Genomic DNA, 24,483 nt, shown 5'->3' with positions numbered 1-24,483 from the left:
AATGAAAGTATTGCTCTGCACACTTGCAGAAACGCACCCCCAGAGTGATTTGCAACAGACCAGTAGCAGTCAGGAGTTGCCACCTTCCAGACAGCAATTGCCACACACTTCTTTACTGAGAGGGCAGCTCTCATTCTGGTGTCCTTGTGCTGCAGTTCAGGGGCTCACTCAGCACACCAACCAGGAAGGTTGCTTTACACATCTTAAAGTGCTGTAGCTTCTGCTCTTCGACTGACATCTGTACGGCAATGTGATGCCATCACTCAGTGATGGTTTCCCTCACCCAAAAGCAACAGTCTGCCCTGAACAGAGCTGCTCTGTGAGTGCCAAATCCAATGACCAGTTGCTGCTGTCAATCTCAGGCAGAATGTTGGCTGCCTGCGAGTCTTTTTCCTCTGTCAGTAACTTCAAGATTAAGTCAGCTGAAATGTGTGATGTTCTCATGACACTGAATAGAGAACAGGAGAGAAGCGTGAGATCCATGCTTTCTCCCTGCAGATGCTGGAGTGCACTGCCATTCTCTGCTGTTTGAAAAATGCTGTGATAAGAAATGAGAAACCCCTGGTGCACTGAGAAACAGAGCGGTATTTGACGGGACGTTTTACATTATCCTAAAGTGTTCTGCACTTTGTTCTGCGATTCCAAAGTACCTAGTGATAGATAGTTTCGCAAGGCACTATGGGGATAAATACCAACGGTCCATTGCTCAGGCTTTCAATGAGAGAGCTAAAAAAGTTGACACAATCTTTTGACACAGGAAGGAACTGTATTACAAGATGCAAGGTATAAATAAGTAGAGATGTTTGGAACAAGATTTTTTCAGAATTACTTAGCAACACAAAACTTCTGGAGACAAATTAAGTCTTCTCAGGTGCTACCTTAAACAGCAACAACTGCTTTCCTTCCACCAATTAATGCTCTTGAGCTGCTGCTTCTTCAGTTTAAAACATCTAGGACTGTTTAGTCTATGTGGCATACTCACCTTTGAAACTCGCTCTTTTTTTTTTTTTAAATAGATCAAACAAATCTGTTGACCTGTAGAGAAAGCTGCAGAACTTACAGATGTGCACAATTGTTTGGGAAAGAGGAAATGTGTTGGTGTTTGTACACAGAATAGGGTACTTGCAGTCCACTAATATAATGGTAAATTAAATGTGGATATTTGGATGATGTGACAGCGCCGCATGTGTTGATTTACTTTTAATATTTGTGAAATGTGCCTGTCCTCTGTGCATTTTTAAATTTTAATAAATAACTGCGGAATAAGTGGCTAAAGCAGATCATGAAAGTAATGAGTTCAGGAGAAAATAAGAGGTTTGTCACACACAATGGTAGTAATTGAAGGAAAGTCATCATTAACCTACAGTTGTCAATTGTTTCCTATTGTAAGTAAAGGGGGGAAACTGCAGTTCTTTCAGATCTCTCTGAGGGGCAACTGTGGGTAAATACTGACTTTTTAATACTAATCACAGTGTATAAGGAAGATAAATCAAAACTGAGCAGGCATGTTGTACCAGATGATTTTTTCCCAGTATTTCTCTCAGATGACTTGCATTCAAAGTCCAAGACAGAGAAGAAATGCTACAAGGTCAAACAAGGATAAGATGTCAAAGTCCACAGGGAAATATAAAAGGTGTAAATTACTGCTCTCAAGGTAACCTCTCCAAGCATATATCTTTACTACAAAAAAACAAAAACAACCCCCCTCCCCAAAAAAAACCACGTTTGCTTAATTTAACATAATTAACTCAAGTTCACTGATATTTTAAGTTGAGTCATCTAATCTGAATTAAGTACATCTCCTCTCCCCCCCAGCAAATCATAGACTACTTTGGCTACAGCCCACAGATACAACCTCCCCACTCAACACAAATATTCTTGGTGTAGGCAGGGGTGCTGACATCTTCTGCAGGCCCCTGGGCAAGGTAGGAGATAGCTCTGTGCTCCTGAAAGGAGTGAGGCCTAAGGCGGAAGAGGTGGGGCCAGAGCAGTCAGCCCTCAGCACTGTCCGGAGTGCCACCTTTGCCCCTTAGTTCTGTGCAGAGTGGTGCTTTGACAGCAATTTAAAGGGCTCGAGGATCCAGCCTCTACAGCTGCTGCAGTTCCTACATTAGTGGAGGTGGCCACGGTGGCTAGGAGTCTTGGGCACCTTTGAATCACTTACCCCAGGGCAACTGCCCCATTTGGCCTTCCTGTTGGCAAACCTAGTTGTAGGTTTATTTAGCCATATTGTCATGGTAGAAAGTTAATAGAGGAGGGGGGAAGTGAATGCTTCTCCTGTCTGCTAAATCATTCAGTTTGTTTGTTTTTTGTATAGTGTCCTGGTAATGACAATCATATTCTACCATAGGAATCCCAATATTGGCAGACATTCAGACTTTTTGGCAAACAATTTAACAGTTGCTGTAATGGATTAATAAAAGTAGTGAAAAAAACTCCACCAACTTCTCTGCTTTTATGCAAAGACATTCTTGGAAGCCACACGTTAGTTAATTCAGGTGAACGGTAAAAATACAAATACTGACCTTATGAAAAGAGCTTGTAGCTCCACATTTGAAATGAGGACACTGCATGAATTAACAGTAGCTTAGATTAGAAGTAAATGTCAGGCACAGAGCACCCATACAGGCTGTTGTTGCTAACAAAGTGCTTTGTGCTAATAACAATTATAATTCAGCAAAATATAAAGTTTAATATTTCCCTGACACACCTTGGCATCTACATGCCAGGTCACAGCCCATGGTGTTTGTAATTCAGGAGTGCTTTTGGAACTGAATTGCCTACTCACAAGTGCTTAAATATCTGCCTTGGGCCAACTGTCAGCACACCCGGGTGATGTCTGAAGTCAGCTTGTTAAAATGCAGAGATTGCACATGGTGGTGAGAAAGAGGATATTATGATTCTAAAGTGTGCACAGCACAGTTTGCACAGGCAAGGATTCTGCAGAAAGTTTGATAGAAACTCAACCAGAGAGGCCACCACGGGGACTATTATACCAAAACTTCTGGTCTTGGCTGGCACTATACTTGAGTAAAGAAGCATGCTGCAGGATGACATGGGAGCATAGGCACCGACTTTCTCCTTTCCCCATGGGTGCTCCACCCCCACTCTGTCCCATGCCCTGGGGCAGATGACCGTTTTGCGGGGCCCCGGGCAGCATAATTCCGCGGGGCCCCGCCTTTGCCACGGCGCAGGCTTTTTGAAGTGCGGGGCCCGGGGCGGCCGCCCCGTTCACCCTGCCCTATATCCGCCCCTGCCCATGCCCTTCCTCTACTCCACTCTTCCCCCAAAGCCCCACCCCACCCTTGCTCTGCCTCTTCCTGCCCACACTCTGTGCCCTCCCTTGCTTGTGCCCCATCCTCACTCAGTATCTTTCTGCCTTCACTCCTCCCTGAGCCCGTCAGTGCATGCTGCCCACCACTGAACACTGGCAGGCAGGGAGCACTGGGGAAGGGATGTGGGCCCTGCTGATGAGCTCCTCTACCAGTGGATGCTGAGCACCTACTATTTTTCCCATGGGTGCTCCAGCCCTAGAGTGACAGAGTTGGCAATATACATCTTGCTTTGGGCAAGTGTAGTCACAACAGCTGGGTGAATGCCTGTATATCACTGGAAGAAATTAGGGAGGGGCAACAAAAGGCAGTTAGTACCCCATTTCTAGTGCAAGTTGGTCACCTTCATTCAGTTGCCATCTCTTTGCTGAGAACTTTCAAATTTACTTCCCAAGTACCCTGTGAACTCTTCCTCTCCCTACAAACGTTCACTCATGCTATGCTGTCATGATGCACCCTCATGCTGTGGGCATCTCTTCATGTCTGGACACTTCATTGCATGGGTTCTTACTCTCTAGCGCAGTGGTCTCCAACCTTTTTAACCACAAGATCACTTTTTCAATTTAAGTGCAATATAAGATCTACCTCAAACTCAAATTCCCTTGCCCCACTTCCTTTCCACCCCTTCTTTGAGGCCCTGCCTCTGCTCCATCCCTTCTCTGAGGCCTCATCCTGCTCACTCCATCCTCCTTCTTCCCCCATCCTCATTCACTTTCACCAGGCTAGAGAAGAGGGTTGGGGTGAAGGCTCTGGTCTTGGGCCAAGGGGTTGGGAGTGTGGGAGGGGCTCCGGCCTTAGCCCAGGGTGGGAGATTGGGGTCCAGGAGGGTTTCAGGGTGCAAGCTGTGGGAAGGAGTTTGGGTGCAGGAAGACTCACATCAGGGGAAGGAGGTTGGGTGTAGGAGGAGTTTCAAGGCGGGGACAGTCAAAAACCAAAATTAACATTCTTTGCAAGCAGTAAAAAAAAGTAACAACCATCTCCATGTATGTGTGGGGTTGGGAGATGAGTGAAGGACAGTTGGTGTTTGTGAGAATGTCAGAGACACACACACTGTGTGAGAGTGACAGAGATTTGCATTGCCAATCTCACTTTATCCCCTTCTCTCTGTGTGGAGATAGGTACAGAAGTTGGGGGAGGAGGGACACCCTGACAGCGTACCCCCTTCTTCTTCCTGCCACACCGTACACTGCAGGTAGGAGGCTCTCAAAGGGGCAGCCCAAACCAGAGGGCAAGAGCAGCATGACAGTGGGTGGAAGAGCAGCTAAAGTGCTAGTGCTCGATAGCTTCCTGGCCAAACCTGTCAGGATCACCTGTCAGAGGCTCCAAGATCTATTGGTTGGTGACCATTGCTCTAGCTTCTTGCTATAGGTTGTCTGCCTTTGCATGCCACTGAGCCCTTGGGCTAAGAAGTGGTTAGCTAACAAAATGTTCAATGCAGTCAGAAGTCGCAGAGAATCAACCTAGTTTCTGGGCTTAATCCTCCCCTGGAATTGGAATTAGTGTCCTTTCCTGACTCTGGTACTAGCCACTGTCCCAGACAGACTAAGCATTCCTGAGCTCTCTAGCTTGCTACAGCCTTTGGCATTTCAGCTCTTCACAGAACAAGTGAGTAAACAAACAACTCTGCCTCCTCCCCATGGCTTCTTTCCTCTTAATTGAACTATCAGCCTCTTTAGAAGTCCCAGGGGTCTGCTGAATTTTTACCTGATCTTTTTAGTCCTGCCTTGTCTGACGTAGCTAAGTAGCTATCTAATTATCACCATGAGCAAGTGAATTTGACTAACCAGTCTTTTAGTCCTTCTTTGCTCATGATGGGGGCATTCAGCCCATCAAATGTCTTTTATGCTCTGACCCAACCTCTGTTGCCCTCATCTTACCTTCTTTCAAGTCTCACCTCGAAACAAACTTCTCAGCATTCTTTAAACACTATTTCTCTGCCAAATAAGGGTTTAGTAGAGAGATGTTGGCACAAACACTTCGGAGCTAAAAAGAAATCTGCTAAACATCTCCACTCAATCATCTGCTTTTGTTGATCTTCAATACTTATTCTATTATCTCCAAAATTGTCTGTTTAAATAGTAAGTTTTCAAGGACAGGGACTTTTCTTTGGCTGTCTGTAAAACACTTAGAACATTTCTAGGACTATATAAATAATATTTGAAAAAGAAAATTCACCTTCATTGATTTCATTGATCATATTTAACTAAAGACTTAGAAACCATACAAGGTCTTTTATCAGCTGATAAGTGTTACAGTTTAAGATCCAAAATTATCTCAGAGGAAAAGTCAGGCTTCCAGCCTTCTGCTTCTGTGGCTAAAGAGTGTCACAAAGTTCTAACTTGCACCTAACACACTGGAATGTTTACACTATTTGTTACTAGGACAAATACATTAGGATTCCGTCCTCAAAACTTTTGTGGGAATTAACACTAATGTTTGAAGATGCTTGTAACTTAGCCCCAGTTCCTGTAACCAGATTACATCTGTGCTGTGCTATATCCTGGAGAAGCAATAAACTACCTCCATTCTACTGGCTGGTGGAGTCTGTTTGTGCCATTTCGGGGTGCAGGAGACGGGGGACCCTAACGCGCCGTCACAGTATACCAGCCACCACCTGCAGGAGTCAGGAAGGTATTCTCTTCCTCCTTTCCCCCACAATGTATTCCAATTTTGTTTGTTTTTGCTTTTTAATCCCCAGAGCTAGAGATAGACTGTTGGGTGTCATGGGCCCAGGCTCTGGAGTGCCCCTCCAGAGCTTGGCTTACTGGCTCATGTTTACAAGCTCTGGAAGTCTCACATTTAATAATTGTCCAATCATTGCGGGAGCCGTGAGCATTGATGGCTTTCAGTCCCTTCTATTTTCTGCCTGTGACACACAGTAGTCTAGTCTCCAATGGGCTGTAATACTTTTGTCTAATTTCAGTTGTTGGGTTTAGTACGTGGTTGTTGGGTGATATTGGTGGTCTGTGATATATAGAAGGTCAGGGTAGATATTCTGGTGGTTTCTTGTGACCTTAAACTCTATGACTCTAGAACCACATCTTCACTATGTGGAAAACCAACACTGCTGTAGTGAATTTTCTGGGGTTTGATTTAGCAGGTCTAGTGAATACCTGCTAAATTGAATTCAGAAGGCACCCCCGTTGGCACCAGTAATCCTGCTCCTCATGAGGAGTGAGGGAAACCGACAGAAGTGTTTGCTCCTGTTGACCTCCCACTGTGTGGAGGGCATGGAAACGTGATTTAAGATACGTCGACTCCAGCTACGTAATTAATATAGCTGGAGTTGCATTACTTAATTTGACCTTCCATTTTAGTGTAGACCAGGCCTAGGAGTCTACACCAGCAAAAGAACTTTTTTGACAACATAAGCTGCATATTTACTCGTGAGAGTTTGCTGGTGTGGCCATCTCAGCAAATACTTTCTTTCTAATGTAGATAAGCCCTAAGGAAAAAGCCAAACAAGAATAAATGACAAACAAACTTACTCAGCACTTTTTGGATTTCTTTATATTTCATTAAGAAGCAAATAAATTAAAATTGCATTTTCTTCAATTGCAGGCCAACTTTATTAAAACAAAAATGTACAATCAAATGGAGGTCAACATTTACAATGGGATTAGAAATAGGCAAATGCTGAATATTTCTGAAAATCCCATCCTGCATATTTAAACTCTATATTAGGGATGTAAATCTTCATTTAAAAGTGTAATCACGTAACCACTAAAAATCATAGTGGTTACATGCACTGTGGGCTCTACAGTATAAAGTCTAAATAAGCTTTATACTGCAGAGCCTGCAGCGAAGCCTCCCTATGGCTGGCCCGCCATGGACAGAGGCTGTTGCAATGGCTGGAGCAGCTAGCTCCCTGCCTGGGGAGGGGAGGGAGCTCCACCAGCCCCTCCAAGTTAACTGGAACTAGAAAGCCTCACCCCTTAAGGTTAATGGGTTAACCATTTACATCCCTACTCTGTACTCCCTACCTGGGTTTACCCCAAGCAGTGACACTGAGATAAAAGCTACCTGTGCCATATCTCCCCTAGACAAGTAGAATACCCCCACCTACTTTTCACAGTCAGTCATAAGCATTATGAGGGCTTTTCAATTGAGTTAACAATATTGAAAAAAATCATCAAGACAGTGCCAGAGAGAGAGAAGACATCAGCACTGCTATTTTATCTCTTTTAGCATCTCTGTACAGAGCAAGAGACAATAGTTTTGTTACATGGGTCAGTGAAATATAGGTTTAATTGGGGAATATAATGGCAGTTGTCTCCGTCCTTTGATTCCTTTTTGCTAACTGACCCGCTCTTTGCAGACAAAAGACATTAAAATAGAACCTGAAACCCAACCACTACAAAAATGAAGTGCTTCAAGTCTGTGCTAAAGTATCACACACATTTTAATGAAGCTTCATTGGGGAAGTTTTCTAAAACAGAGTAAACAAAACAACCTGAAGTCAGTCCTCTCTGCAACACAATTCTTTGTCTCAACAAAGTAGAGAAAATATTGTCTTAAGATGTCAGGATGAATCTGGTTCTATTACAAAGAGCATCATGAGATTTGTTAACTGAATTATCTTTCACTGCTTGCACATCTTGAAGCAGTCACGGCCTGCCTGCAGAGATGATTACAGGATCTGCCATGAAACGGACGAATGAGTTCTGGTCTGCTATCAGAAAGCCAGAAGTCGTAAATCTCTCATTATATGTACCATTAGAAACTAGGCTCTCATCAGGGGGCTAGCAAGAGTGCCATTGGCACAGGACCTATATCTTGAAGTCTGCTTTCATTCTACATTGTTATTATTTTGCAACCTTACTTAACAAAATAAAGTGCCCTCTTTATGGAATTACCCGCAGCTTATCAGCTATCCAGAATAATTTTAACAAGGTAGTCACTTTTTAAAAAAAAATCCATTTGTGTAGGGAGGAACCCAAGTATGCACTTTCCTTTACAGTACCGAGTTGTGCTAACATCTTCTCAGCTCCCTGAAGTAATCACTAAGGCCAGGTCTACACTATGCAAGGTCTACCTAAGATACGCAACTCCAACTACAAGAATAGTGTAGCTAAAGTCAATGTAGTTTAAGTCAAATTTCTGCAGTGTCCCCACTCCAAGAGGTTGATGGGAGAAACTCTCCTGTCGACTTCCCTTACTTTACCTTGTCACCCTGAGTTCTGGGGTCAATGGGAGCAACAACCAGCAATTGATTTTGCAGGTCCTAACTAGACCTGATAAATCAAACCCCGTAAGATTGATCTCTGGATTGTCAATCTCAGGGTCAGTGTAGATCTGGCCTAACTCTCCTCACCTGCTGAGGCCCAACTACTCTCAGAGTATAATCCTGGACAATGATTCCAACCAAGGGAAGCAAAGAAGATATTACAACAAAGTTTACATGGCATGGAAATATCCTTTTTAACTCATATAACATAGTCTATCACAACTTCCTCTGGCAGCTTTTCTGACATGCTTCATTTACAGTCATGAATGCTAGTAGTGGAGGCTTATTTAAGCCTAAAAGTAAAATACCTGAGAGACATGCAGGGGTGGGAGGTTCAGTTTGGATGGTGTTATATATTCAGTTCATTCACCATTGATACTTTTCCTCAGTGCTTGAATTGTAGGGTTGGGATAAAAGATGATTATGTCACAAACATCCATTTCTGACTGTGGCTGTCAGAGAGCTGAGATAAAGTGGAAGTGCTCCACAACTACAACCCTACTGTTTTTCTTTAGTTCAAGAACACTGATTTTCCCCCCATTACCATCCATATACCCTCTCCCTTCCATCAGTTTAGTTGTACCCAGCCTACAGCAACAGTGAGGGGAAATTAGAAGAATGGAATGTGCTATCCTCAACCATCTGAATTAAACATCATACCCACTACACTCTCTGCTGAGCCAAGGGGCTTAAAGTCACTCTGAGTAACATGCAACTGAGTTGTTTGGTCTTGGGAATCTATTTTCCCAATTCCACTGCAGTAAGTTAGGGGAAACAGATGATTTCCAAGATTAAAATAAAATGCAATCAAATAAAAATCAAACAGAATGTAAGCGGATTTTGTGCTTATCTCAAGCTTCAACAAAAGATAGCTGGTAATTGGTTTTTTTTAATCACTGAAGCTTTACATTTAAAAGTGGAGACTGTAGAAAACCTTAATATTATGGCTTAAATGTGAAGGCCCCAGATCTTTAACTTTCTGTTCTTTTAGGGTGTGTCTACACAGCACCCTAACTCAAAATAAGATACTCAATTTGTGCTATGCAAATTGCATATCTTATTTCGATTCTATTTCAAAATAGCTTATTTTGAAATTTGGTGCGTCTACACAGTGCCAAATTTCAAAATACACTATTTCAAGAAATCCCTTAACCCTTGTGGAATAAGGGTTACAGAGATGCTGAAATAGTACACCCATTATTCTGAAAAATATTTTGAAATAACAGGAGGCGTGTTAAGACATAGGGTAGCTATTTCGGGATACTTCCAGTAATAGCAGCACTGTGTAGATGTACATATTAGTAGTTAAATAAATCCTGTAGAATTTAATTTTTAAAAATCACAAGTAGTAGAGGTAATAGCAGAGAATGACATTTGAGTTATCAAAGAATTATATTTGATTTTGGAACTGTTACCAGAATTAAAATGAGTAAAACTTTTAAATTATTAGCAGTTCTACCTGTTACCTCTATCTAAGCAGGACAGTTTATATGAGGCAATGGCTCTGTAACATTCTCAAGAAGCAAGAAGCTAGTTGCCTAGCAACAAATGAAAATCTCATGCAAACCTAAAACCTCAGATCCTACATTGCCACATTCAACAGCAAAAAGCAGCAAAGAAAATGAGATTTCCCTTATTTTCTTCTAACGGGTTTTTCTATTCTGCAATGTGACAATTAGTCATGAGCTTTAAAACATATGGATTTAAGGCCAATACTGCAAACATTTTCATATGTGAGTAACTTTACTTACAACAATAGGCCCAAAGTCATTCCCATACATAAGTATGTTCATAACAGGGTCTTAAAGAATGACTGTGGAGCTAAACATCATGGTGCATTGCAGACAGGGGCTGCTCCAGGCAACCAGAGCAACCCCCATCCATGGCAACCTGGATGCTTTGGATGTCCTGGTCTGCAATGAACCCAGGCGGCTGCAGGCAGGGGTTGCACGGGTATCTGGATCAGCTCCTGTCCATGGTATCCAGTGTCTGGAGTAGCCCCTGTCTGTCGCAGGCCCAGGGAGTCTGATCAGAGTAGCCCGTCCATGGCAGAGCCAGACGCATTGCAGGTAGGCCCTTATCCATGGTGGCTCGGGTGCATTGCAAGTAGGGGCTGCTATGGGTGTCCAAAATAGCTTCTATCCAGGATGTTTGGCATCCAAAGCATCCCTTGTCCATGGCAGGCCCGGTCATGTCACAGGCCCCTGTCTGCAACCGCCTGCGGCAGGAGCCCATTCTAACCCAGCTGCAGCACCCCCCTTTAATTGGTTAACCCATTCAATGTCATGTTCATGTTCAAGGTCACTGTATATTTAAAAAAAAAAACATGATTTTTTTCCTTATTACTGATGCACTATTCAAACTGAAATAATTTTTAAATCTAATTTACCATTCACACTATGCTTTCTCTCTTGGCTTTTTGCATTTTTTCTTGCTTAGGCACATTTTTTTTTCTTGTCAGCTTATTCTTCAACCTTTATGTTCTCATGTAATAATATTATAATGCTCAGCCTGCAAACGTTGCAATGCATAGTTTTAAAATATCCATACCCAATGACTTTAAAAAATCACAGAAATATTTGTATTGCTGCTATGTCTTTTAAGATTTTCAAAGGCACAAAGGGGAGCTAGGCACTTAATTTTGACTCAACAGTGTCCCTCTAGTAGTTTGCTATCAGTGTTGTTTTACCTTTGTTTTGATTAATTATGCTGAATACATGTTGGGTGCATCTAGACTGGCAAAAACTTGCCAGCTGTCTACACTGGCCGCTTGAATTTGCGCAAGAGCACTGATGTTCTAATGTAAGAATTCAGTGCTTCTTGCGCAAATACTTTGATGCTCCCGCTCAGGGATAAGCCCTCTTGCGCAAGAATACTTGCGCAAGAGGGCCAGTGTAAACAGGCACCTTAATTTTTTGCTCAATAAAGCCCGATGGCTAAAATGGCCATCGGAGCTTTCTTGCGCAAAAGCGCATCTATACTGGGCACGGATGCTTTTGCGCAAAAGCACTTTTTGCGCAAAAGCATCCGTGCCAATCTAGACACTCTTTTGCAGAAATACTTTTAACGGAAAAACTTCTCCGTTAAAAGTATTTCCGCAAAATCATGCCAGTCTAGATGCAGCAGTTATGTTTACAATCACTTAATACTGTAGTAGTCACCTTTAAAAAGTTGCCAGCCATTCTTTACAATGCATTGGAGAATGAAATAATTTCACCTCAGGTTGCATTATTCTAAGTATTTCCTAAAGTAACTAGTGCACAGTTTAGATACTGTTAATCATGTAAATGCTAAGGTACCATATCTAGGACAAAACCAGACAGTTATTAAGGGTGGTCATTGTACATTTAGCCCACTAGTTCCTATTTTGAGTACCTGTATTAATCAAAGCTTGCAAGTTTCACTAGAACCCAAGTGTATCACAGTTTGAAAAGTGATTTGTATTCTGTCATTTCCAACTTCCACTCTAAGTCAAATTCTGGTCCCATTTGATTCAATGGCAGCTTGCCAGTAGCTTCAGTGGGACCAGAATTTAGCCAGGAGTCTCAAGGCATAACATAACTTGTTATAACAACAAAACAAATATACCCTGCTGATTCTGCTGGGAAAATTTCTTAAGACATTAGGGTGGTTTTCTGAAATAACTGGCAGTGAACTCGCAGATTAAGAACCATAGTGAGTCTTATAGGCCAATATGAGGTATTTAAAAGGTCATCCAGAGGTACAACCATTGCAGGCTGATGACCCAGTCTTGGAACATCTTATTGTTCAATATAATGATTACAGGGGACTGTAATCATTAGCAGATATGCTAGAGAATCAGGCCCTTGGGTATTGGTACAGGAGTGACTTTTGCAGCAGTTAAGCTCAGCCTTAGGCTGGAATAATTTTAGAAGATGAATATAGATTCTATATCCACAAGGTGAAAGTTTTCAGGCCCATATGAGCCAAAGGGTTAGCTGATTGACTTGCTCATCTATATGAACCCTCTCTGAGGTATATACATATAAAAAAAAGAGAAAGGAGGAGAGAGAGAAAAGGCTTCCTTCTGCCTACCTTTTTTCAAAATAATATTGATGTGTTTGAAGTCAAAACCTGTGAATTTTGCACTGTGGGGAAAAGCTCTCCCTGTTTAGCAAGCCAGCACAAGTTTTACGCACTACTGTATCTCACATAAGCCCCCTTTTCACAGCTAAAATTGGATTTTGGTGCAATTTTCTATCACTTTGATTTGGCTTGGCATTAATCCCCACCGCTACCTGTGCTGTTGTGCTTCCTCATGTGAGTTGTAGATCTCAGTCCCTCATGCCTACACTGACCATATGTCCCAAATTTTCCAGGACAGTCCTGAATTTAAATACTCTATCCCAGTGTCCCCATCAAGTAATGAAATGTGAAATGTCTGGCAGGGCTTTCTGGGACATTTACCTACTTGACAGGGACACAGGCTTGCAGGGAAGAAGCGACCAAGAAACGGCTCCATGTCATTGCTCCTTGCATAGCGCAGCAATCTCCTTTCCCTGCCCAGCAGAGTGCATAGGAAGTTCCATTGGAGCTTTCCCTGCAGGCAGCCGGGCTGGCTTCCTGTGGCATGTGGTTTCCAGACACCACGCCACACACTACCCCACCATTGCGTGCTGTGTGGCTCCCTCCCTCATCCCCAGGGAACTGCCACTGCCTCACGGGGTCTCCAGTCTGGCCATGCCACCTCCAGGCCTATTGTTCTTTGTTACAGCGGCCTCTACTGCCACTGACAGGGGGCCAGGTGAGTCCAAGGCAAAACCTGGCAGCGCCACTCCCAGACCACTGTTCCTTGGAGCTGCTGCCTCAGCCCCGGCAGGAGCTGTGTGGAGCCTAGCTGGGGAGCTGTAGGGCAGGATGTACTCAGGCTCAGCACGTGCACTCCGTGCACTGCTGCTCTCTCTCCCCCTACCTCTTCCCACCATGCTGGCAACAAGTCTGGTCTGGAGGGGAAGGTCGGGGTTTCTTCACACCCCCCCTATGTTCTCCAAGCCAGGAGCTGGTGTTGATCACTGTTGCATGGGAGGGGGCTGAGTTCCATCCTCCTTACCACCACACTGGGGGAACAGTGGGGAGCTGGTATTGCAGCCTCATGGCTTTACCAGGATCCCTGCTGCGCTGGAAGGGAGGGGGGACTTAGCTCCCTTCCTGCTTCCTACCCTGCTGGGGGCGCAGCAGCGTGTGGTGCAGGGGTTTTTCCCATTGCAAGGTATGTGAAGCCAGGTAAGCATCCCCCCTCATGCCCAGACTTTCACACCCTAATCCCCCTCACTCACTTTCCTGCCCACACCAAGACCATGCACCCCCAGCTTGCTCCAACACCCTCCCTTGCTCCTGCACCTTCCCTCCTGACCAGACACCCTCCCTCCTGGCCAGAAACCCTACCCCCAGCCTGCTTCTGCACCCTACCTCCCACCCAGACCTCGCAACCTCTCCCTCTTATGTACCCCAGATCCTATACCCCATCCCTATCCCACAGACTGGCAGCCCATCCCACACATTGAACCCCTCATTTTTGTCCCCACCCCAGAGTCTAAGGGGGTCCATAAAATCCACTAACTCTGGAACCCCAGAAAAGTAAATCTGGCCTATGGGAAGCCCTGAATCTCTGTCTTCCCTGTCTCTTCCCCTCACCCTATGGGACTGGAGCACTAGAATAGTGAGGTATCTCAGATGGCGGCCATATCAGTGAGAGTTGGGGTTTTTTGGAGGAGTTTTTTTGTTTCTCACTGATGTGGTCCCCAACTGATTTTTCTGTGGATCTGTGGCCCCGAACCCAAAAAAGGCTCCCTACCCTTGTCATAAATAAAGAAAACATTGAAACCTTTTGTGTTGGACATAAATTAATATTTTACTTAATTAAAATGAAGTTTGATAAACTAACATGAGAAAGTTAAAACACGTAATTAGTTTCATAATTTAAATTAAACCATTCTCCCTAGCTGTAGTACTAGGAAAATGGCTCAGGCGTAATTAACAGTGAGTTTCCATTAACAAATGAAGGTCTACAGAAAGGTTTACATTGAGCCAGGTGGTTCACAGGCCAAAAAGCTTGAGAACTACTGAAATAGAGGGCCTCCTGGCCTCGCCCCCCAAGCTAATGCAATGCAAGTTGTGTTAAAGCAATTGCTGCATAGTTGCATGGGGGTGGGGTTCTTAGGGGCCCAAACCCATCCCTATTGGTAGGGGACAGTGGGAGGAGTTCTTAGAGGGATCACATGACACACTTTACTTCCAGTCATGGGGAGGCCATCTTGACCCCAGAATACTACCTCCAGGGGTGGGACGTCTTGTGGCAGGCAGGCAGTGTGGCTAATGGGGGTAGGGTATGGCTAATGGGGGATCAGGGGACATGGATAATTTTGGTTCAGAAAATATGGTCACCATACTCATGCCTTTATGCTACACTATGAGCCCTGTGTCCATGATGCATCACATTCTCTCCTTGTGGCTGAGCTGCCAGGCTGCATCCTGAGATACAAGCACCATGGTACATGAAGTCGCTACAGAGATGAATGTCAAGTTGAAATGAATCATTTCAAATGGGAAATGTCGAAACATTTTGTTTTGCTGTAGAAGTCAGTACAAAAGTATTGCAACATTTCCAAATAAAACGTCTTCTGAACTTTGTGTTTTGTGAAAATTTCAATATTTTGACTTTTGTCAGGATGAAAATATATGTCAAAATATCATAATTTTGCAAGGGATATTATTCTGTGCTTTGCTAAGCTCCAGTGCCTACATCTTACATGTCAATATCACCCTATAGGCAGTGCACAGAATCTCAAATTAACTGGGACTAACTGTGAGTGCTTTTACACAGCACATCAGATTATTTAGAAAACTAAACACCATCCTTGGGTTAATCAAGCATTTTGATTGGGATATAATAAAATCTTGAATGACTAATGGACCTTGCTGCAGTTCAGTAACATATAAGAAGAAGAAAAAGTTTTAAAATGGAGAGTCAACTGCATTTGAAAGACAAAACTATATCAATATTTTTTCAACGACCACACTGAGTACCACATTGAAAATCTCTAACAAATGGAACACAAGTAGAATGTATTCATTACATTTTGTGCGTGTCGTGTGTGAATCAGTCTATTCAGAGTGCTCTCTGATGGCCAGCTCATACAGAAGATAAAATACATCAAGTAACAACCAACCAGGATTCTATTTTAGGTCCAAGTGATGTGCAGAGGCCTGGGTTTTTTTTTCCCCCCTTTAGAGTTCAAATTTCTTGATTTCTTTTCACCATGCCCCAAATCTGTAGTCTGGCTAAGAAGGATGGTTTCTATACATATGGGCTACGTCTACACTGTCCCCTTTTTCGGAAGGGGCATGCTAATTTTGAAAGTGGGAATAGGGAAATCCGCGGGGGATTTAAATATCCCCCGCGGATTTAAATAAACATGGCTGCCGCTTTTTTCCGGCTTGGGAAAAAGCCGGAAAAAAAGCATCTAGACTGGCCCGATCCTCCGGAATAAAACCCTATTCCGGAGGATCTCTTATTCCTACTTTGAAGTAGGGCTTTATTCCGGAGGATCGGGCCAGTCTAGACGCTTTTTTTCCGGCTTTTCCCCAAGCCGGAAAAAAAGCGGCGGACATGTTTATTTAAATCCCCCGCGGATTTCCCTATTCCCACTTTCAAAATTAGCATGCCCCTTCCGAAAAAGGGGACAGTGTAGACGTAGCCATGCAGGGGCTGATTTGTTACAAGCTGCTGCGATACCTTAAAGAGCTGAGAATATACTGTTAACTTTTACTGTGGTAGAATATATTATAAATTAGAATTTTACTCATGAAAATAATCTTTAATCGATAAACTTACTGTTTACACATTACTTTAACTTTAATTTAATCACAAAGACAAGTTCAAATAAAGTCCAGGGTCTGAGAAACCCACCAATACAACAAAATTCAAAGCTTACTTTATTGCACAATATTGTTTATGTTCTGTTTCCAGTGTTTGCAGCACGTACTGATGTTATGTAAGGTCACACTCTGTTCAAAGACAACTCAAATAATAGACATAACAAGGTAAATTAAGTGCAGTATCTTAGCCATAATGGAATTGCGTGGTTTCTGGAAGTTGTCACGTCTTTTAGGAGGTAAAATATAAGGTTTTTATGGATTAAAATAATTATTTTAGATCTTTTAAAATATCTATGACATAAGTGAAAATGTAAACTAAAGTAAATAAGTAGCTGAACAATTTTAAAATTTGGTATTAGATGTCTGTCATGTAGGCATTCTTAAGCATTTTGATTTTAAAAGTTAATTTGTTGACAACTTAGTACATAAAAGCTTCTTTGGAGGAACAGTATAAATCTACAGATCTTGTTACCACATTAATTCAGTATCACAGTATTGCGTTAGTGATGCTAAGTTTGGTATAGACACTTGACAAGTATTTTTAAAGTTGAACAGGCACCTAAACACAGACTAATCCCCCTCATTTGGTGTATATGGATAATCTATGCACCAATGTCATTTTTAAATAGGTGACAGAGGACCCGATGTGGCTAAACTTTGGGAGTATGTACACATTTTTTGACCTGGTAGACAAAGATGTGAGTTTAGGAGCTTTAGTTTACAGGGATTTTGAGACTAACAGTTTATTTTAAAAAGCGCTGCCTTCTTTAATTACGCCATTTCTTTGAAGATAATGGCCCTGCCTCAGTTACAGTAAATCAGTATAGGTATATTAACTTCCAACAGACCTACACTGATTTCAACAGCTGAGGATAAGACTCAATATAATTAAATAATAATATCTATTTTGTATAGATTGTCCCTCATCTGTAGAGCTGAAGACATTTTACAAATGAAGTCAGCATCATTATCCCTAACTTTCAGATGGAGAAACTGAGATACGGGAAGAGGAAGTGACTTTTCTGAGGTCATCCAATAGGCCAGGTGCAGAGTGGGGAGTAAATTCCAGGTCTCCTAAAGGCTAGTTCAGTGCTCTACTTACTAGGCCATGTTTCCTCCTGAAGTGTCCTACCATATTCCTGAGGCCCTTTTGAAATTAATGGGAATTAAATTGTATCGTACTTACAGGGCTGGATTAAGATAGAGATACTAGAGGCAAATGCTTACAGTCCAAGTTCCTTGAACCAGATAAATACTTCAGAATTTAAGCTTTTTTAAAAAGAAAAGCAAGTTCCTGCCCTCATGGCTAGGGAGAACATCTTGAAATGTTGACCTATGTGTAACTGATATAGTATCATCTGCATGAGCCTATAGACAGACTGAAAAAACAGCCTTTAGATGTCTGGATTTCCCCAGATAGATCAGTGGAATAGTAACTCCAAGACCCACTTCTCTGGAGGATCTTGCCAGTATCATGTGAAGCAGAGAACCATTCTGTGACAAGAAAAGTCAAGGTCAATGGATCCAGCAAACCCGTCCAGTCTTACCCTAGCTACTAGACCTAATACCGAGGGCCCACCTTTCTTCATCTGTAGGGAGGTGGAGAGGAGAGAGACCCTGGCTGCCAGTTTTGAAGAAGGACAGGGATCCCATGCTTCTGCTTTGTTCTCTTGGGGAAGGTAGAAGACTCCCCTTGCCATACCATTACTACTGTATGGCTATGTCTATACTGTACATCACTGGCAGTCGGCTACACACTGTAGTGAAAATCAGGCTACAGCTACACTATAGTGCATAGCTACATGTGGTGGGGAAAGGTGTGGATGGGGCGCCAGAGAAAGGCTCTAGGGGTATGTCTACACTAGCTCGTTAATTCAAGCTAGGTAGGCAAATGAGGTGACCGGAGTTGCAAATGAAGCCCAGGATTTAAATATCCTGGGCTTTATTTGCATGTTCCCATCCGGTTGCCATTTTGAAATTTCACTAGCCCGAACTCACTGCCGTGCGGGTACATAGAATGAGGAATAACAGTTAATTCGAACTAAGGACTTAATTCAAATTAATGTTTCACTGCCACGTGTAGCCGCGCGGCAGTGAATTCGGGCTAGTGAAATTTAAAATGGCAACCAGACGGGAACATGCAAATAAAGCCCAGGATATTTAAATCCTGGGCTTCATTTGCAACTCTGGTCGCCTCATTTCCGTACCTAGCTCAAATTAACAAGCAAGTGTAGACATACCCTAAGAGAGAGGAGCTGCCAGAGGCTTTCCTTGCTGCCTCCCTCCAGAGAGCCATTCCCTGCAGTTGGGAAAGACTCAGGCAGCAGGCCACTGCACTGACAAAAAATAGCAATGTAGATCAGACTTGGGCACGTAGAGAGTTTTATAGGGTACATATGCTACAGATCTTTACTTACCTAGGTAGTGCCTCATTATCTACACTGCTGTTTGTACCCAGGCTGGGATTGGCATGCAGCCTATGTACTCTGTGCAGTGCCGTAAGGAATGTGAAATGTAGACATTTCCTAACTACAGGGTGGAACCATGTGGAAGATGACACAGAGTCAGGGCCATAGTGTAGGGGTAGCACTCTAGAGGCACAGCAATTGCAAAGGAGGCATGCCACAGGGTGATGAGGGCAGTGGTACCCAAACTTTTCCTCTCTCACCCCCCTCCTCACCTTACCAGCAATAGAATGTGTCTGCACTGCGTGGGCTGAGAGTGGATTTGCAGTTAGGCCAGAGTCAGGGCTAGGACTGAAGCTAGACGTGCTAGACTTCTGTTTTTTTACCAGAACACTCAGTCGCAAATGGCCTTTGGCTGTTCTAGTCAGCACCATAAACTAAACCATTAAAAGTCCAGTTGGTGGTACAGTGGAGGCCCAGACTAAGGCAGATTCCCACTTGTCCTAGCTCCACATGGCCCTCATCAGGTCCCTGAGGCTTGTGGGCACAGGGAGGCTCTGCAGGCTGCCCCTGCTCCCAGCTTCAGAACCTCAGTTCTCATTGGTTAGGAACTGGAACCAATGGGACCTGAAGGAGCAAGGGCAGTGCATGGAGCCTCCCGGGACACAGTAAGCATTTCTGGGATGACTGACCCTGCATCCTACTCTCCCTGCCCTGGCCTGGAGTCTGCTCCCACACCCAAACTCCCTCTTGGAGCCCACACTCTGTACCCTCTCACCCTAATCCCCCTTCTACATTCCAACACCCTCATCACTGGCCCCACACCAGAATCCACTCCCCAATCGGAGCCCTCACCCCTCTCTTGCATCTCAATCCCCTGCCCCAGCCTGGTGAAAGTGAGGGTGGGGGAGAGTGAGTGACACAGAGGGAGGAGATGGAGTGAGAAGGTGTGGGGCCACAGAGAGAGGGCATGGCCTCAGGGAAGGGATGTTCAGTTTTGTGCTATTAGAAAGTTGGCAGCCTTAGTGGAGGCCAGAGAGCTGCAGACAAGGTGGGGGACCAGGAGCACAGCTGCGGCTGGATGCCCAGCATGAGGGCTGAGCTGTGGCTGGGAGTGGGAGCCAGGGGTCAGCACCAGAAGCAAGTGCCAGCAAGTGAACTGCAACTGAGAGCAGAGGCAGGAAAGGAAATGGGGCTAAAGCTGCAGATGGAAGCTGGGGCCACGAGCAACACAGAGCTGGGTAGCACTATCTTCCCATCCTCCACTGGGGGCTGGCCTAGGTGTCATAGTTTAGAGACCACTAGCTGAGGGCCATGGATTGCTTTCAAAGCTGAGGAGAATGAAGTAGCTGTTTCCTCACATGAAATTAGACCTAGCTCTCCTGTTCCAGTCCAGGGGCACCTGGGTTGGTTAATGAGAAGATCCAAGCTGCCCCTTGGACGTATAAATGAGAAACAGCACAAAAGCAAGAGAGTTCAAAACCCTGAACAAGAGAAGCCAGAAGATCAGCACCAAGCCCCACAAGAAGTAAAGAGCCTTCAGAAAATGAGCAGAGGCTGAACTGGGATCTTCATGGAGAGGACACTCTTCAGTGAGAGAAGGGGGGCATAAGAATTCCGTAGTGAGAAATTGAGCCAGATCAGATTGCTGAAATGTGAAGAATGAGAGGCATTTGGGAGGTGATGGACTTCTACAAACTTCCCCAGGCTAGACAACCATGGCTAGAAAAGGCTGGAGAAAGCTGAAGGCCTGGAACCAGAGATCGAGAAAGGACTGTAGGCTAGGGAAATCATGGAGCAGTGATGCTGATGTCTCCAAACAAGAGCTAGAACATTGGTGGGCAACTTGCAGCCCATCAGGATTCTATGTATGGCCCACAAGAAGTTTTGTTTACCGTTGTCCATGTGCAGGATTACCAGATTCCGCTGGCTTCCGGCCATGTCGGTTTTTTCATGCTGGTATTTCTAAAGTGACATGCACATGAAGTGAAGTGCATGTTGATTACACACAATATTGATTGTGAGAGCCATGTTTTCCCTCTGCATCCAATCAAAGCGCTGCTACAGTTCAATTGGCAAACCCTGCAAATTCTAAATACTCAAGCATAGTTAGCAAAACTACCTGAATCCTAGAAACCATCTTGGTTACAACAGTCTTCTGGCCCATTGAGATGAAGGAGTGCTGCTCTTGCTGCCCACTCACTAGCCTAGGATGCCTGTTGCTGAAGTAGAACTATACATGTTAAAAACAAAAAACAAAACAGGGCAGAGAAGCTGCCCAGCTACCAGGGCTGTGGATGGGTTATGGTGCAAGTCACCAGAGCCATAGTGGAGTGTCAAGACTTTGAGAGGGATGCCGGAACTCTGCTTGGTGTGAGGACTCATATAACATTTGAACTGTGCTAGCGAATTCTGGCTTTCTGGCTTATGTATTTGGACTTTTGTTATGATTTTCTTGCATGGCACTCTTGTAATAAATTTACCCAGCAAAGGCGTTTGGAAAGACTGTGTGGAGTTCTAAAGGGCTCTGAAGAGGGGAAACAGAAGGTAGCTAACCATATCATTTTAGCTATTCTGTAGGATTAGGAGGTAGAGGAACAGACTTCATTCCTGAAAGATACTTAACTTATCCAAACTTATCAATGCCAAGGCCTAGATTTTGCTTGACATAAGGAACTAATCAATAGCGATCCTGTGTCACAAGATAAAATGCTACAATAAACTAGAAGGTTAGTGCTGATGCACTTTCTGTCAGCAAACACAATATTTGAGCAATTCTAAGAAATGCTGAAATGAAAGCTGAATTTGTTGGTATTTAACAAATGCCATAGCAAGCAATTCATAGCAATGCCATAGCAAGCAATGCCATAGCAAGCAATTCACATACAGGCAGTCCCCGAGTTACGCGGATCCGACTTACGTCGGATCCGCAGTTACGAACGGGGCACTTCCTCTCCCTGGTCTCGAGCAGACCAGGGAGAGGAAGCAAAGCGGCGGCGGAACGCGCGGCCAGCTGACAGCCCAGACGCGTCTGGGCTGTCAGCTGGCCGCGCGCTCCGCTCTGCTCCCCCCCCCTCTGCAGACCAGGGGGAGGGGGAGCAGAGCGGAGCAGAGCAGAGCGGCGGAACGCGCAGCCAGCTGACAGCCCAGACGCGTCTGGGCTGTCAGCTGGCCGCGCGTTCTGCCGCTCTGCTCTGCTCCGCTCTGCTCTGCTCCCCCTCCCCCTGGTCTGCAGACCAGGGGGAGGGGGAGCAGAGCGGAACACGCGGCCAGCTGACAGCCCAGACGCGTCTGGGCTGTCAGCTGGCCGCGCGTTCCGCCGCTCTGCTGTGCTCCGCTCTGCTCCCCCTCCCCCTGATCTGCAAGGGGGGGGGGGGAGCAGAGCGGAGCACGCGGCCAGCTGACAGCCCAGATGCGTCTGGGCTGTCAGCTGGCCGCGCGTTCTGCCGCTCTGCTCTGCTCCGCTCTGCTCCCCCTCCCCCTGGTCTGCAAACCATGGGGGGGGGAGCAGAGCGGAGCACGCGGCCAGCTGACAGCCCAGATGCGTCTGGGCTGTCAGCTGGCCGCGCGTTCTGCCGCTCTGCTCTGCTCCGCTCTGCTCCCCCTCCCCCTGGTCTGCAAACCATGGGGGGGGGGGGGAAGCAGAGCGGAGCACGCGGCCAGCTGACAGCCCAGACGCGTCTGGGCTGTCAGCTGGCCGCGCGTTCCGCCGCTCTGCTCTACTCTGCTCCCCCTCCCCCTGGTCTGCAGACCTGGGGGACGGGGAGCAGAGCAGAGCAAAGCCGCGGAGCCCGAGGGCAGCAGGATAGCCACGGCGCATCTGGGCTGTCCCGCTGCCCGCGTGTTCCGCCGCTTTGCTCCCCGTCCCCCTGGTCTGCAGACCAGGGGGACGGGGAGCAAAGCAGAGCAAAGCCACGGAGCCCGAGGGCAGCAGGATAGCCACGGCGCGTCTGGGCTGTCCCGCTGCCCCCGTGCTCCACGGCTTTGCTCCGGACGCCTGTGGTACAGCAGCTGGGGCGCTGCCGGTTGGTCCCGTAGCGCCGCTCTGGATGCCACTGGACCAACCCAGCAGCACCCCAGCTGCTCTGCCCCAGGTGTCCCCTAGTCAGCAGCTGCTGAAAATGACCAGTGGCTGACTACAGGAAGCCCCTGCCCCGGGCTTCCTGGAATCAGCCGCTGATCAGTTTCAGCAGCAGCTGACTTGGGGATGCCTGGGGTTCTTAAGTTGAATCTGTATGTAAGTCAGAACTGGCGTCCAGATTCAGCCACTGTTGAAACTGATCAGTTTCAGCAGCGGCTGAATCTGGACGCCAGTTCCGACTTACATACAGATTCAACTTAAGAACAAACCTACAGTCCCTATCTTGTACGTAACCCGGGGACTGCCTGTATATGCTATTTAATAAAATATAAATGGCTATCAGATATACTGGGTATTGCTTGGGTCCTAAACTCATTTTTTTAAAACAAAAGGAAAATGTACATGATTTATTGAAATTATTGTGTTTTTTCAAAAATACAATGTTATTTTTATGAAGTTATTTCAGTAAATTTTTTAAATGGGAATTCCATAAGTGTATTTTTTCTTCATCTATATAAGCTGTTAACATTCACTATGTTTTAACAAAAAAGGGCTATAGTTAATTTGGTTTCTACTAATATTTTCTAATTTTCTGACCTCAAGTATTGAATTAGCTGTGCCACAACAGAGAACTACAAATTTCTCCGTTTTATCTTTTTTTCTATAAGGTTTATTGAGAAACAATCCTATTCCAAGCACACCCCTTTTTCCTGGCACAACCAAACCATTATGTTGTATTATATTATAAGAGGAAGTTGTATACTACATTTGGTGGTCCTAAATCTTATCGTTTAGAAGGAATTCTTGATCAAACAGACACACTCTTAAAAACATATAGTAGATTAAGTAGCATACAGAAGATTGGAAATCCATTTTAGGGCATGTAAGAGTAAAATAAGGAGTGTGGGTAATTGCTACCATGGTGATGGGGGTACAGCATGGGCAGGCACTCTCCCTATTGATTTTCAGACATGATTTCCTCCTTTCCTGCTTGCTTGGGATAGATAAGAATATAACTGTACCAAAGAGGTAACTTTTAATGAATGTTCTATGTATTAAACAAATATTATATCCCTAGTTCCCTATCTGTTCCCATTCACTCCTTCCCCCTTGTAAACTGCTGATTTAAGGAGTTTTATGATGTGGGAACTGCTTACTTCAACTAAAAAGCTATAAACGGGGCTATAATTATATTCATCACATGGTTATGATCATGCATTCTATGGGTGTTCACATTACTAAATTATGGCTTAAAGGGTGATGTAATTGTTAAGTGTATTTACATATTAACTAAGGGTATGTCTACACAGCAAAGTTATTTTGAAATACCAACTGTTATTTCGAAATAACTTTCTTAGCATCTACATAGCCAAACCGCTATTTCGAAATTAATTCGAAATAGCGGAGTGCTTATTTTGAATTTGGTAAACCTCATTCTATGAGGAATAAAGCCAAATTTGAAATAGCTATTTCAAAATAAGTGTTGTGTAGATACTTACATCAAAAAAGGGGGCCTCCAGCCTTCCCAAGGTGCCCTGG

General features: G+C 44.6%; 1 protein-coding gene and 1 long non-coding RNA gene across 2 annotated transcripts in view; one reads left to right on the top strand and one right to left on the bottom strand.

Annotated features, from left to right (window-relative positions):
- Nucleotides 1-6,024, top strand: part of LOC142830431 (uncharacterized) — a 92,825-nt gene extending 86,801 nt beyond the window's left edge. Inside the window, exon 3 of the long non-coding RNA XR_012905663.1 lies at nucleotides 46-6,024. This is a non-coding gene — a long non-coding RNA (uncharacterized LOC142830431). The remainder of the gene's footprint in view (nucleotides 1-45) is intronic.
- The window catches only part of C8H10orf90 (chromosome 8 C10orf90 homolog), a 119,193-nt gene that overhangs the window by 71,426 nt on the left and 23,284 nt on the right, over nucleotides 1-24,483 (bottom strand). The window lies entirely within an intron of this gene.

Source organism: Pelodiscus sinensis, chromosome 8, assembly GCF_049634645.1.
Source record: "Pelodiscus sinensis isolate JC-2024 chromosome 8, ASM4963464v1, whole genome shotgun sequence".
Classification (NCBI taxonomy): Eukaryota; Metazoa; Chordata; order Testudines; family Trionychidae; genus Pelodiscus; species Pelodiscus sinensis.
This window is presented reverse-complemented; position numbering and strand designations above follow the sequence as displayed.